The sequence below is a fragment of the Somniosus microcephalus genome, chromosome 20, assembly GCF_052327205.1.
Source record: "Somniosus microcephalus isolate GS21.2 chromosome 20, FLI_Smic_1.0, whole genome shotgun sequence".
Classification (NCBI taxonomy): domain Eukaryota; kingdom Metazoa; phylum Chordata; class Chondrichthyes; order Squaliformes; family Somniosidae; genus Somniosus; species Somniosus microcephalus.
The window spans coordinates 78,710,087-78,725,649 of record NC_141006.1 but is presented as its reverse complement, the minus strand read 5'-3'; the positions used below and the strand labels follow the sequence as shown (position 1 = coordinate 78,725,649).

Below are 15,563 nucleotides of genomic sequence, written 5' to 3'. Positions count from 1 at the left end.
TTACCAACATCACAAGATCTCATTACAAATACAAAAAACCCAGCAGCTGGGGCTGATAACAATATTGAACGTACCAGTTTTGGAAACCTACCTTATATTAAAAAAAATACACGGGCCAAATCAGGACAGCTCACTTCCGCCATGTTCGGTCAATATCTGGGACTTCACTTGTCCCCATTCTGGATGGACAGCAGCTGCAGGTCCCAAACCTTCCAGAAATTAGATACTGTGGGCCCTAACCTCGTTACCGCCCCAAAGCGGGCGTGATCCCAGCGGGACGCAGCGACGGTGCGGCAGAATGGAGAGGCCCGAAACCCAAAGTGCAGGAGCTGGGTGGGAGTGGGGGTAGGGTGCAATCGGGAGTGAGGGGGGTGAGGGCGTTGCCGACAGTGGGTGGCAGTTCTTCTGTGGAGACATGAGCAACACTCCTTCCGAACCCACAGAAAGCAAAGTTTTGGGGCTGGTTTTTTTTTGAGTGGCCTCCAGCGGTCCCTTTAAGGAATGCTGACTAGGTACCTCGAGACCCAGAAATACCAGCACAAGCTCCGACTAGTCCAAGCGAATTTACAGCCTGGCTCTGAAATGGGCTCAGAAGCCTCAGTGAAGCTGGCGCGGCCACCTAAAGAACAGACACCGACCAATTTAGTATTGGCCACGTAAATACATGAAAATTCAGAGCAGGAGTCGGCCATTCGGCCCCTCGGGCCTGCTCCGCCATTCAATGAGATCATGGCTGATCTTCGACCTCAGCTCCACTTTCCCGCCCGATCCCCATATCCCTCGATTCCCCAGAGCCCTAAATTCTATCGATCTCAGTCTTGCCACAGCACCTGTACAGATCACAGGCGAGCCTCTCTCCTGCTAAATTAATTATTATTGACCCTGTTTCACGGGCGTAAAATGGGCACCATGATGGTGAATTTAAGCCCCTGTAACAGTATGAAATGCAAACTCAAGGATGGGGGTGCTTAAACTAATGGAATTAAACTTGAAACAGCTGGAGTATTGTGCCCAGTTCTGGTCACCACACTTTAGGAAGGATGTGAAGGCCCTTGAGAGGGTGCAGAGGAGATTTCCCAGAATGGTTCCGGGGGTGGGGGATCTTAGCTACAAGGACAGGTTGGAGAAGCTGGATTTGTTTTCATTAGAGCAAAGGAGGTTGAGGGGTGATTTGATAGAGGTGGACAAGATTATGGCGGGTTTGGATCGGCTCGACGGAGAAAGGCTGTTCCCACTAGTTGATGGTACAAGGACTAGGGGACACAGATTTAAGGTTTTGGGCATGAGATACAGGGAGGATGTGAGGAAAAACTTTTTTACGCAGCGAGTGGTGAGGACCTGGAACTCGCTGCCGGCGGAAGTGGTGGAAGCGGAGACACTCAATGTTTTCAAGGGGAGACTGGATAGGCACTTGAGGGAAATAAACTTGCAGGGCTCCGGGGATAGAGCGGGGGAATGGGACTGACTGGATTGCTCTACAGAGAGCCGGCACGGACTCGATGGGCCGCATGGCCTCCTTCTGTGCCGATATCACTCTATGGGGGAAAAAATTGAGTCGCGCCCCCTTTGGATGCTAACTTCGTCGGGGCACTTCTTTTAGCACCCCGAAAAAATTAGCGCCCCTGCGGCCGAAATTGAGTAGTATCGCCCCAAGAGGGAAGCAGGGCGCTACAGGAAGCGCCCCGCCTCCCTCTTGGGGTGCTGTGAGGGAATATTGCGGTGCTATGTGCCGCAGCGCCCCGCGGCAGCGGAACCACTGGGATCGGAGTGCCAGCAAAAGAGCTTGGCACTCAAGAGAAGTGCCGAGCTCATGGAGCGCAGCCAGCACTCCGTGGGGGGGTTGCTCAGGAGGCCAGGGACGGCAGTGGAGGCAGCGGTGTAGGATTTAGGTGTTCCTGTAGGATAGCAACAATTTCATTAAAACTCTTCGCCTTCGGTTTGTCTGGAGTAATCAGGTCCCGCAATAGGCCGTACGTTCTTGCGCCCATTAAGTTTAGCAGTACCGATGCCTTTTTCTCATCGGTTACTTCGTTTGCCTCGCAATATACCTCGACTCTTTCCGCATACGTGGTCCAGTCTTCTATTGCATTATCGAAGGCAGTGATATTGCCAGTCTTCGGCATCTTGGAAATCTAAAATGGCGCCTCCCGCGCTTTGCCTTCTTCCCCGATTTAACAAAATGGCGCCTCCCGCGCTTTGCCTTCTTCCCCGCTAGATTAAGATGGTGCCTCCCACGCTTTCTGTCTTCTCCGCTGTTGCTAGCGCTGTTGCTGGCGTTTTATGCCTTGATGGCGACGCCCTATGGTCTTCACGCACTTCCCCCCGCGCTGCTAACGCCGCTCTCCGCGGTTCCCGTGGCAAACTGCAGCTCCTCGCGGCTTTCTGTGCGTTTAATTTTTATTATTTCCCCGTCGTCGGAACAACCCTGCGGGACACTTGCCTCCCTCTTCTCGGGTCTGTACGCTGCCCGGCTTCGTAGCACCAGCCACGCCCTGTGTGCTCCACCCTCTCTCTCCTCTTCCCGACAACGCTGCTCAGCCCCGTTGCAAAGCCACCCGCTCGAGCTCTAGACCGCCGCAGCCCAGGAAGGATCAGTGTACTACCTGCCACCAGCCCGATTAGCTGAAGCACCATCGACAGGATAACCAAGCCCCACTCTCGACAGCCTCTCCTGCAAATCTTCAACTCCGCTGACTCAGAGGCAGATGCCCACGGTCGACGCCCGTTTCTTCTGTCTCTTTCTTCCTTCTGGCCTTGACCTCTGATAACTTCGCTTCAGTGACGGATCCCCATGAGGTGGTGCAGACTGTAGGTAAGTTCATATCTGCTCGTCGCCAGTATTATGTCCGTGTATAATTGAGACACGGACTGCAGCAGTTGGTTATAACAGGTCTTTACTGAATGGAGACAACCTGGAACTACTATGCAAATGTTACTACACAGGCTTATATACAGGGGTGGTCACTACTGGTACTGCAGTATACAGGGGCTGCAGAATATAGTTCCTTCTGCAAAGTACATACACTACAGGGGCGCTACCGAAGATCGCGGCCGGAGCGCGAGTGGGGCACTGCGCACAGCGATGACGTCATCACCGGTTGCACAGCGCCGCGGGGCGCTAACGGTTACGACCGCCGCTATCCTCCCGCTGAATTTCGTGGGAGGCATTGGCAGTGCCGCGCCCGGGCGCTAGTTGGTTTGCGTCCCATTAGCGCCCTCACAAAGCAACCGAATTTTTCCCCCCATAGACTCTACTTGACATTAGTGAACAAAAATCAGAAATGAATAATGCTGATCGGAGCTGTGACAGCAGAAATACAAATGTTTTCACGGCTGGAATGAGAAATCCGCGTATCAGCGAGTGTTTTCCTGCTGAGCCATTCGCAGAGTCAAACTATAAAAAGAACAAACACAGACAAATACACCAGGGACTAGATAGAACACAGACACCAAGCCACCGGGGCAGAAACCACCACAGCTTGATGCCAGTAACCCTTGTCCCTGCCCTGCTCCAGTCCTGGTACAGCCCTGTCCAGCGCCTTGGAGGGCGGGGGGGGGCGGGGGCTGTAAAGAGGAGGAACCGGGTGTGGAGGAACAGAATGCATTTCTTGTCTCTGAAAAAAAAAACCCTGGGGGAGAGGATGTGGAGTTGGGGGAAATGGCGGTATTAGAAAAGGAACACAGCACGTTAAATCCCTGATTATTTATACAAAGCAGCCAGTCTAAGTCCAGGCTGGGAATGACAGAGAAATATTTCCCCCCCACAGTGGCGGTGGAATCAAAGCCCCTGTCTACTCCTCACCAGCGGTCTGCTCCCTTCTACATAGAAAGCCAATTTATTCAATGTGATTCCGTCTGAGACGCAGAAACTGCAGTCACTTTTCAAAAAGAATTATCTGTACTGAATGGCATCATTTGTATTCAGCTTTTAATGATTTATGTTGAAAGTGATTTGTATTTCAGTGAATGGATTTATATACATACAGCAATAAGCGAGGGTGTGGGCTCTAGCCTAGGGCAGTGTCTCAGAGCCCAGACTGAAGAATGCCTCTTTGGTGCTCATGAAAGAGACCTTCAGTCCTTGCATGTACAAGCTGATCTCAAGGTTGCAAGGAGCATGGCCCCAGTATGTCAAAAATGGTGTGTGATCTAATTCCTCTGCCCTCCCTATTGTCTACCACCTCTTTGTGACATTTGCATTTTGCATGCGATTGAATTTGTGAGATACTGTAAAATTTATGAGGATATTTATAACAGACTAGTTCATGGGCAGAAGCTATCACCTATTTCCATTGATGGCAGCAGACAATTCATCATCCTCCTACACTGTGATATTAACTCTTCAAATTCTAAATGAGCTGTGCTGCTTTCCATGTGGCAGTGCGTTCGTTCACAGTACAGACTATTTGCAAACCTAAATTCAGTAAATTATCACTCAGAGCATTGCTGTCAATGGTGTAATCAGTAGATCCTATGAGGCGAGAATGAGTAGATTGGGCCTATACTCTCTGGAGTTTAGAAGAATGAGAGGTGATCTCATTGAAACATACAAGATTCTGAAGGGGATTGACAGGGTAGAGCAGAGAGGTTGTTTCCCCTGGCTGGAGTGTCCAGAACTAGGGTCATAGTCTCAGGATAAGGGGTCAGCCATTTAAGACTGAGATGAGGAGAAATTTCTTTACTCAGAGGGTTGTGAATCTTTGGATTTCTCTGCCCCAGGGGGTTGTGGATGCTGAATCGTTGAGTATATTCAAGGCTGAGATCGATAGATTTTTGGACTCTAGGGGAATCAAGGGATATGGGGATTGGGCGAGAAAGTGGAGATGAGGTCGAAGATTAGCCATGATCTTATTGAATGGCGGAGCAGGCTCGAGGGGCCGAATGGCCGACTCCTGCCTTCTTCTTATGTCCTTATCATAGAATCATAGGGGGGAAAATTTGGTTGCTTTGCGCCTCCCGTTAGCGCCCTAAGAGGGTGTTAACAGGGCGCAAAGCAACTAGCGCCCGGGCACGGCGCTGCCAACGCCTCCTGCGAAATTCAGTAACCGTTAGCGCCCTGCGGCGCTGCGTCGCCGGCCGCAATCGTCGATAGCGCCCCCTGACTTACCGCTGGACGCTATGTCCAACGGGGTCAGGGGGGCGTACCTGCGGCTGGGGCAGCGCTAATTAAAGGCGAGGTGTCGGGCGGCCATTTTTGTTGCTGGCCGCTTGCCAGCACCTGCCTGCACTCCCGTCCCCGGCCTCCTGACCCGCCCCCCAGCGAGTGCTGGCTGCTCTCCATGAGCGTGGCACTTCTCTTGAGTGCCGGGCTCTTTTGCTGGCACTCCGATCCCCGGTGGCCCAGCTGGGCCCCGGGTCGTGCTGCACAAGGCCCCTCCCCTTTAAGCACAGAAGGAGGCCGTAGCCCTGCAATTTTTTTTCCTTTAGGTACTTATCCAACTCCCTTTTGAAAGCCACGATTGAGTCTGCCTCCACCACTCTTTCAGGCAGTGCATTCCAGATCCTAGCCATTCGCTGTGTAAAAAAGTTTGTCCTCATGTTGCCTTTGGTTCTTCTGCCAATCACCTTAAATCTGTGTCCTCTGATTCTCGACCCTTCCACCAATGGGAACAGTTTCTGTCTATCTACTCTGTCCAGACCTCTCATGATTTTGAATACCAAATCAAATCTCCTCTCAATCTTCTCTGCTCTAAGGAGAACAACCCCAGCTTCTCCAGTCTATCCACGTAGCTGAAGTCCCTCATCCCTGGAAACATTCTTGTAAATCTTTTCTGCACCCTCTCTAAGGCCTTCACATCCTTCCTAAAGTGTGGTGCCCAGAATTGGACACAATACTCCAGTTGGGGCCGAACCAGTGTTTTATACAGGTTCATCATAACTTCCTTGCTTTTGTACTCTAGGGGGGCGATTTTCCCGTTGGAGGGGGGATGGAGGCGGGTTTCGGTTTGGGTGGGTTCCAAACCTGCCTCCACTGATAGTTTTCAAAAAATTGTGATTTTCCCTTGATTGGCCAGTTGATTTCAGAGGTGTGGGTTGTCCTTGGTCAATTGGTGTTTTGGGACTGAAACTCGCCTCTGCTGACATCACTTTTCCAGCCTGATTTTGGGGCTTCTTGCTGCCTTGGATCATTCCACTGAATTTCTGCCGATGTTGCACCATCTCCAACATATTCTGAGAAACCACTATGTCCAATTCCAAGGCAAGGGCCTCCCCGAGGCTCTCGGATGAGGTGCTGCAAATGTTGTTTGAGGGGGTGACAGCTAGCAGGGAGGTGCTCTTCCACTCATCTGGGAGGAAGAGGCCTCCCAAAGAAACCAAGGCTGTGTGGGTCCAGCTGGCAAGGGATATAACCTCCAGATGTGTGTGCAGATTGGGAGACGGTTTCTGTGTATTGATGAAATGCCATCCCTGTTGGAAAGCATTAAAATGATTTGATGCCAAAATGTTGGCGTTATGGCATCTGTTCTTTCGCCTTAGGCAGCTCCACATTGCGGGCTCCGTGACACTTGCATTGTCAGGTTGGTGGCCAGAGTGAAAGGAGGCCAGAGAGTCATGTCCATTGTCTATCATGTCTTAAGATGGAACCAAGGACCTGTGCCAACTTGGGCAACCTATGCAAATCTGGCCAGGATAAGTTCATCCCTTGCATCACAGGCAGCCATGTGCTTGCGTGCTGCCGCTGCTGCTGGTCGATACACCAGTGCTCTGACCTCCTGCTCCTCCTCCTCCTCCTCCAGATCCTCCTCCTCCTCAACCTCCTTATCCTGTTCCTCCTCATCATCCTCACCTGACGTCCATGGTGAAAGAAAATGAATGGTTTCTGACATGAAGCTTGTCATTCATGTGGAAATGACTTATGAAGTAATACTGGGCAGCCTGCTGGTGGCGCTGTCCAGGGAGAGTATAAACACTCGGGATTGGGCCCAGTTTGCTCAGGACATTCTTTAACAGGAACTAGTGAAGGACACAACTAGATCTCCATGTTGTAAAACAGTTGATTAAAGCCTTGTTTAATACTCAGACCAAGTGCCCAGTGGTTTTCTTACGTCAATTTAATCAACTGCAACCCACTCCACGCTCTGAGTGATTTGGGAACAGACAGCTACGATTCAAACTGTAGAAGGGAACTCGGACATAGTAATCAATCCATCATGGAGACACTACTCAGACCCGCCCGTCTCGACCTGGACCTGAATTCACTTACAGCTGCTAAGGTATGGAAACACTGGTATCGTACCATCAGCAACTTTCTCGAGGAGAGTGGTGAGAATGTTCCTAATAAGTTACGAATGCTTGCCAATTATGTATCCCCTCATGTGTTTCACTATATCGAAGACTGTGTAGACTATGACTCTGCTATCCAAACACTACAGCAACTATATGTTAAGGCCCCAAACAAAATTTTTGCTCGGCACCTACTGGCCACAACTCGACAACAACCCGGGGTATCACTTGACGAATTCCTTCAAGAGCTTCGCAGGCTCAGCAACGATTGTAACCTTAAAGCTGTCTCAGCTGAGCAGTACCGGGAGGAATTAATTCGTGACTCTTTTATTAACGGAATTGCTTCTTCCCTCATAAGCCAGCTCTGTGCCTGTGGGGGCCCACACCCGGAGCCACGATCTCCCCAGTCCCCCTCAGGTCGATCAAGGCGACATGGACTCTGCCGGCCCGCCGGTATGAACCAAGCGACCCAGGGACCAAAACATGGTCCGAGGAGACGTGCCTTCCGGCCTCCAATTGAGATCCAAATGACTGCATCTATTCTTAGTCCGATTAATTTGGTAGAAGGAAGCCACCGGACTTCCAATCTTTCAGGCGGGAAGAATGACATGAATCTTGTCATTCATGTGGAAATGACTTAGGAAATAATACTGGGCGGCCTGCTGGTGGCGCTGTCCAGGGAGAGTATAAATACTCAGGCATGGGCCCAGCTTGCTCAGGACATTCCTTAACAGGAACTAGTGAAGGACACAACTAGATCTCCATGTTAAACAGTTGATTAAAGCCTTGTTTAATACTTAGACCAAGTGCCTAGTAGTTTTCTTATGTCAGTTCCCATGCTGCTTGCAGATGCCTCCATTGGGGAGGCGCTCATTGCAAGCGGGGAGAGAGTCTTCCAAGGAGGTCCCACAGTTGATAGATTCAAGCTGCTCAATGACCTTTTATAGCAAAGTTCTGCCACCTGCAACTAATCCCTGATGAAATCTCCAATTTAATGTTTGAGCTGCAGCTGTGAGGAGACCACCCACTTGTCAACCCACCAGGTTTAGCTGGCGTGGTTTAGGAGGGTCGTGGAACACACCGAAATGGTCGAAAAATAACGAGGGCCTCTCAAAATAGGCTTAGAGAGGCCCTTAAAGAGCCTCTTAACAAGCTCTCTGGCCAGCTGGAGGCGGGACTGTTTCCCGCCCTGCAAAACCGGCACCGGCAAAATCCCGCGGAGGCGGGTTGGAGGCGGGTTCCGAACCCGCACTCATTTTTTCCGATTTTCCCGCCTCCAAACCCGCCTCCTCAGGCCTCAGAAAATCGCCCCTGTGTCTCTATTTATGAAGCCCAGGATCCCGTATGCTTTTTTAACCGCTTTCCCAACCCGCCCTGCCACCTTCAACGATTTGTGCACATATACCCCCAGGTCTCTCTGTTCATGCAACCCCCTTTAGGATTGTCCCCTTTAGTTGATATTGCCTCTCCTCGTTCTTCCTATGTTCTTCTCCCCTGTGGCTTTGCTCAGAATGAGCTAGAAGATAGGCTGTTTTACAGGAATCTGAGTGTTATCAACAAAAGATGATGCAGAAAGTGTTATACTGTATGAAGTGAGTGTGACACTTGCAGGAAGTGCACCCTTTATACCCAACCTCCCAGCGCAACCCCAGAGAAACTACCTAAAGGACCGTTTGTGTTGTTTCTCTGGGATTTCTGCCTATTTTCCAGCAATGTTATGGCAGGAGCGCGGGAGAAGCCCCTTGTGGAAATTACCAGCGATTATCTGCAACTCAGAATGGCCAATCCAGTCGAGGAAAATCGCCAGAAACGCTTCCCCTTTAAGATGTTTTTGATTCCATGAGATTATCTTCAGGTTTTTTTTCCCGACCATCTGCCATTTGTCATATTCTTGCTGGTCCCACAAGTGTGCATCTTTCTCACTGAAGTACTGCATCTGTTTTCAGCATGTGCCCTAAAACAAAAAACTATTTATTCACTTCCCCCTCTTTAGGTCTCCCTGTGCCAGAATATATTATTTTATCAAACAGACAACCCTGCTTAGTGTGTTATCATTAATGTTCCACGGTAAGATCACTCATTCAGTTGGGGAAATCACTTATTAAGCTGATAGCAAAATACTGCGGATGCTGGAAATCCGAAATAACAACAGAAAATGTTGGAAAAACTCAGCAGGCCAGGGCAGCATCCGTGGAGAGAGAAACAGAGTCAACGTTTCAGCTCGAAGACCCTTTGTCTGATGAAAGGTCTTCGACCTGAAACGTTAACTCTATTTCTCTCTCCACGGATGTTGCCGGGCCTGCTGAGTTTTTCCAGCGTTTTCTGTTGTTACTTCACTTAATAAGCTGCCTTCCTTAAGATTTTACACAATCAAACAGTGTGACTTTTTCCCCTTTCACTCGTGTGGCTGCCTTCAATCATTTTATTTTACATCTGCTTTTAATAGTTGGCAAGGAGACTTCCTATCGTTGAACACAAACTTTGAAACTGCTTCTTGTTTTTGGGCCTTATCGAATTTTTCAGCCTTACTTTTCACGGAGTCTGTGACTTCCTTATTCTTCCTACCAAAATATACCACCTCACACTCATCTGTATCAAAGTTCATTTGCCAATTACATGACCATTCTGTAAGTTTATTAATATCTTTCTATATTTTGTCAATGTTTGAATATCTCCAATCAGGTTTCTGCCCCTGCAACAGAACGGAAAGGCCCTGAACAAAGTCATACATGACATCGCCTGTGACTGTTACCATGGTGCACCATTTCTCCTCGTCCTTCTTGACCTCTCTTTATCATTTCAGATGGTCAACCACACCGTCCTTCTCCAACACCTCTCCTCCATTGTCCAGCTGAGTGGGACTGCACTCACTTGGGTCCACACATGCCAATCCTATTGTAGGCAGAGCATTTCCAGCAATGGCTTCTCTTCCCGCCCCACACCATTACCCCTGGAGTCACCCAAGGACCCATCCTTGGCCCCCTCCTCTTCTCATCTACATGACAACATCATCTGCAAACATGGGGTTAGGTTCCACATTTAAGCTGACAACACACAGTTCTACATCTCCGCTCCCTGTCTCAACCCCTCCACTGTCTCTATGTTGTCAGACTGCTTGTCTGAACTCCAGTTAAATATTGGGAGGACAGACCATCATAATTGGCCCCCCGCCACCGATTCCATCCATCTCCTCGGCCACTGTCTTGCGATGCACCAGACTTTGCAACCTCGACATCGTATTTGACCCCGAGCTGAGCTTCCGATCCTATATCCTCTCCATCACGAAGACCGCCTACTTCTACTTCTGTGACATCAATCTTTTCCATCCTGTCTCAGCCTATCTGCTGCTGAAATTCTCATCCTTGCCTTTGTCCCCTCCAGACCAGACGATCCCACGCTCTCCTGGCCAGCCTCCCATCCTCCGCCCTACAGAAACTTCAGATCATCCAAAACTCTGCTGTCCGTGTCCTAACCCGCACTGAGTCCCGCTCACCCATCACCCCTGTGCTCGCTGACCTACATTTGCTTCCAGTCCCCCAATGGATCAAATTTAAAATTCTCACCCTTGTGTTCAAATCCCTTCATGGCCTCACTCCTCCCTGCCTCTGTAACCTCCTCCAGCCCTACGACCCTCTGTGAGCTCTGCATTCCTCCAACTTTGGCCTCTTCTGCATCTCCCTAATCCCTTCACCCCATCACTGGCGGCTATGCTTTCAGTCATCTTGGCCCTACGTTTTAAAATTCCCTTCCTAAACCTCTCTGCTTTGCCACCTGCCTCTCCTCCTTTAAGATCCTCCTTAATACCCATCTCTTTGACCAAGCTTTTAGTCACCCCTCCTAATCTGGCTCAGTATAGTTTTATGTCTGATTACACTTCTGTGGAGCGCCTTGAGATGTTTTTCTACTTTAAAGGTGCTATATAAATGCAAGCTGTTGAGATATAAATAATGAAATGTATCTACATGGAATCCATGGCTCCTCTTTGAGTAAATTAGCAAAGTGAAGCTATCGAAGATCAGTGTTCTATTCACTCTTTCACCTCTGTGATATACAGTGCAGGACATACGATGGGAAGGGGTCTATTACGGGAAAATATCATGATGGAGTACAGTTTTAAGCAGTAGGAATGCCTATCGTAAAGGTATAGCAGACGTTTAATGCTTCTGTGGTTGTAACTCTGAATCTCATTTGAGAATTCTCAAAGCTTTAGAATCTTTCTGCGTCCAACCTCACAGCTGGAGTTGGAATGAATTTTTACCGTGTAACAGCAGAATGGAAATTTGCCACAGCAATTTACTTTTGATCCTTAGTATTATACAAATGCTGTTTTGCTTCTTGAGAATTGGACAGCGATATTGTTAGAAGGCAGGAGTCCAATAAATGAACATTGGCACTTACTGATGTTGCACTCTTGATTCTTTTAGCTGCAGCCAGTCTAATCAGTGGCTCAGAGTTGTTAGATTCAACTTATGTGTTTTTTTTATTTGTTCCTGGGATCTGGGCGTCGCTGGCAAGGCCAGCATTTATCGCCCATCCCTAGTTGCCCTTCAGAAGGTGGTGGTGAGCCGCCTTCTTGAACCGCTGCAGTCCGTGTGGTGAAGGTGCTCCCACAGTGCTGTTAGGTAGGGAGTTCCAGGATTTTGACCCAGCGACGATGAAGGATCGGCGATATATTTCTAAGTCAGGATGGTGTGTGACTTGGAGGGGAACTTGGAGGTGGTGGTGTTCCCATGCGCCTGCTGCCCTTGTCCTTCTAGGTGGAAGAGGTCGCGGGTTTGGGAGGTGCTGTTGAAGAAGCCTTGGCAAGTTGCTGCAGTGCATCTTGTAGATGGTACACACTGCAACCACGGTACGCCGGTGGTGGAGGGAGTGAATGTTTAAGGTGGTTCCAATCAAGCGGGCTGCTTTGTCCTGGATGGTGTCGAGCTTCTTGAGTGTTGTTGGAGCTGCACTCATCCAGGCAAGTGGAGAGTATTCCATCACACTATGTGCAGAATCAAAAGTAAACTTTAGTGTATATATTGTGAAAACTGAGGCATATGAACTGCATCACTCTTAACACTGTCCTGTGATAAGACATGGGCCTTTTACCACAATACCGAAAACCCTCCATTATTATTGATCTTACTAAATACTGAGAAAATAAAACTGCACTCATAGAAATATTAAAATAAAAGTAGCATTTTATTAATGAGGTGCCATGACTGTAATAACTGGTGACAGATATGCTAAAAAAAACTTTGGGAGTAAATATAACTTACTGTTAAAGGTTACACAACAGTTTGGCCACCAGCATTCAGGACGAAAGCGTGGTAGGAAACAGGCACAAATTGTTCCAGTGATGACACCTTGAACTTTGATCCTGGCTCCCGTTTGTTGTCTTGCAGCACAGCACTTGCATTACCCTGCTGTGTTTGCGTGGACCGGAGGGTGTAATTACAGTGAGGCTACAGATATGTGCATGACAAATTATCATTTCTCTGTTAAATTTTGTGCTCATCGAGGTGTGGAATGTGACTGCTAAGGAATGGAATACTTTCCATTCCAAGGGCACATTTTCTGCATCAAGCACTCCCAGCTCCAGTGTAGCATTACATCGAATGTACAGCACAGAAACAGGCCATTCGGCCCAACTGGTCCGTGCCGGTGTTTATCCTCCACACGAGCTTCCTCCCACCCATCAGCATATCCTTCTGTTCCTTTCTCCCTCATGTACTTATCCAGCTTCCCCTTAAATGTATCTCTGCTATTCGCCTGTGGTAGCGAGTTCCACATTCTCACCACTCTCTGGGTAAAGAGGTTTCTCCTCAATTCTTTATTAAATTTAATAGTGACTATCTTCTATTTATGGACCCTAGTTTTGGATTCCTTTACAAGTAGAAACATGGTTAGATACAGGGTAAAGCGCCTTCTAGTCTGCCCTAACAATGTACATCAGCCCTAAACTTCGAAGAGTGCACCCCACTGCAACAGCGTGACATTTCTCCATTCCTACACCAATCGCCTTGTGCCTTGTCTAAGTGACGTGCAGTGTAGCGACAGGACAAGAACTATTTCAGGTCAACACTGCAGCTGTTGTGCAAATTCACCTTCCATGTATCAGAACAAGATTATCGCATGAATACAGTGCTGTGGTGGATTAACTGTCTAAAGCAAATGTAATTGTTCTTTCAAACTTTAAAACTAAAGTCAATTTTCAAAAAAAGAATCATGTTGGTACTTAGAACAGAGAATTGATGAATATATATAATGTGTTGCAAGTAAAGTGGGTTCAAAACTGCTAAATTAATATATTCTGTTGTTAAATGAATATGCATGAAGTTTTAAATTATTAAGTAAGTGCTCAATTAGGCAATGTTTAAAGTTTCATCACTGTTTGTCTTCTGTTTCCTTTACAATTGGTGGCCTGGTGGATTGAATTATACCGTACGTTCTAAGGGAAGCGGAATGTCTGATTGTGAGGCTGAGCAACATTTCGCTTCTTAACTGGACAAATTGGCTGTTTAGTATTTCCTCCACAACACATTTCTTGTGGCAAAAAGATTTTAAAAGTATGATGCCGCATTGATATGCTAAATCAAGTAATCTCTTCATTTGTTACCTTCCACTTACTCTGGGTGAGTTCAATCAGTTCAACTGGGGAAATCACAGCAGACCCCTGTCCCCAGAAAAGGTTTTTACCCTCCTGCATCATTTAACCCCCCTTTCTGTCACCTTGTATAGAGCAGCCCATAAGAGTCATCTTCAATGCAGAGTATGGTAGTATAGTGGTTATGTTACTGGGTTAGAATCCAGCAGCCTGGACTAGTGATCTGGAAACATGAATTCAAATTCCACCATAGCAGCTGGGGAATTTAAACTCAGTTAATTAAATTAATCTGGAATTAAAAAGCTAGTAATGGTGACCATGAAACTTATTGGATTGTCATATAAACCCATCTGCTTCACTAATTAGGGAAGGAAATCTACCGTCCTTACCCGGTCTGGCCTATATGTGACTCCAGACCCACAGCAATGTGGTTGATTTTTAACGGCCTAGCAAACTACTCAAGAAGACAGTTCACCACCACTTTCCAATAGGGATGGGCAATAAATGCTGGCCTTACTGGCTGTGAATGAATTTTTAAAAATTACTTCTTTCACCAGCATCATTTGCATTTCCTCCATACTGTCTAACTTGGGATCAAATTGGCAGACCATCTTACACCTCGATTTTCTATTTCTTGGGCATTCCTTTCGGGATTCACGCTAGGTATCCCCGAAGTAGAGGATGGGGAGGAAATTGACCAACAAAACAGAGGAAGGGGCACAAATGCACGAGAATAAGAGGCACAACATGTGGCCTTGTCAATGCCTCTTGGGCAGCACCATTCCTGCAGTACTGCCTGCACCCTGGGCATTGTCAGACTTTGTACTCATTTTCCAACACTTTCACCAAAGCTGCTCTCCAAACCAATCTTGTTGTGCCCTACAGGAAGTGCAAGTAAAGCTACACATTTTAGCCTCTGTCCCAGAAACGGTGCCACCCACCTTCAAGCTCTGCACTCCCAGTGAGCCAGGCAAAGTGGCGATCCAGCACGCATGGGCTCCAATCGTCACCTATCCATTTTATTGGCCACAGTTTGAGTTATTGCCAAATGGGCCAATGTTATGCTATTTATAGGACCCTACAGACCGCTGCTCTTCATCTCATTCAGGGTGACCTTCAGCGAAGGCATTGCGTGTCACTCAATCCGCCATTCAGGATTTGGCTGAGTGGCTTGTGATGATGGCTCCAGTCACGCAAGCCAAGCTGATATGATTGATCACACTAAAACTGTTTGGGAATTAGCTGGTCGTCATCAAAAAGAAATAGACCATGTGGAATATTGCGCAGTTGGCTGCGATCTCATCCTGTCATTGCCCCAAATGGGCTAAGGTGATTCAAACCAGAAGCCATTGTAGGACTGTTCAGTTCAATGTCCAGTAACATAGTTTGCGTGTTTATTTAGTTTGAGAAACCATCTTCCAGTATTTGCTGCCGACGTGTTATCAGCTAGACCAATTTATCCAGGTCAGTTGGATCATTTAGTTATTAGGAAATAAAGTTACATCTAATTCCAACTTGGGAAATATAGAATGTTGAAATTATAGCATAAGTAACATGCATGCAGCCTGCTAGTACATATACAGCAGTATTGCTCAGTCGGTAGCTCCACTGCTGACCAAGCTGGCCGAGTCCTGAAGGACATCGCTGCCGGTCTGGGCCTGCGACGGGTGGTGAGAGAACCAACACTGAGGGGAAAAACCTACTGACCTCGTCCTCACCAATCTACCTGGCGCAGATGCATCTGCCCATG

At 47.9% G+C, this 15,563-nt stretch overlaps 1 protein-coding gene across 5 annotated transcripts in view; it reads left to right on the top strand.

Annotated features, from left to right (window-relative positions):
• The window catches only part of pacrg (PARK2 co-regulated), a 394,611-nt gene that overhangs the window by 341,970 nt on the left and 37,078 nt on the right, over window positions 1–15,563 (top strand). The window lies entirely within an intron of this gene.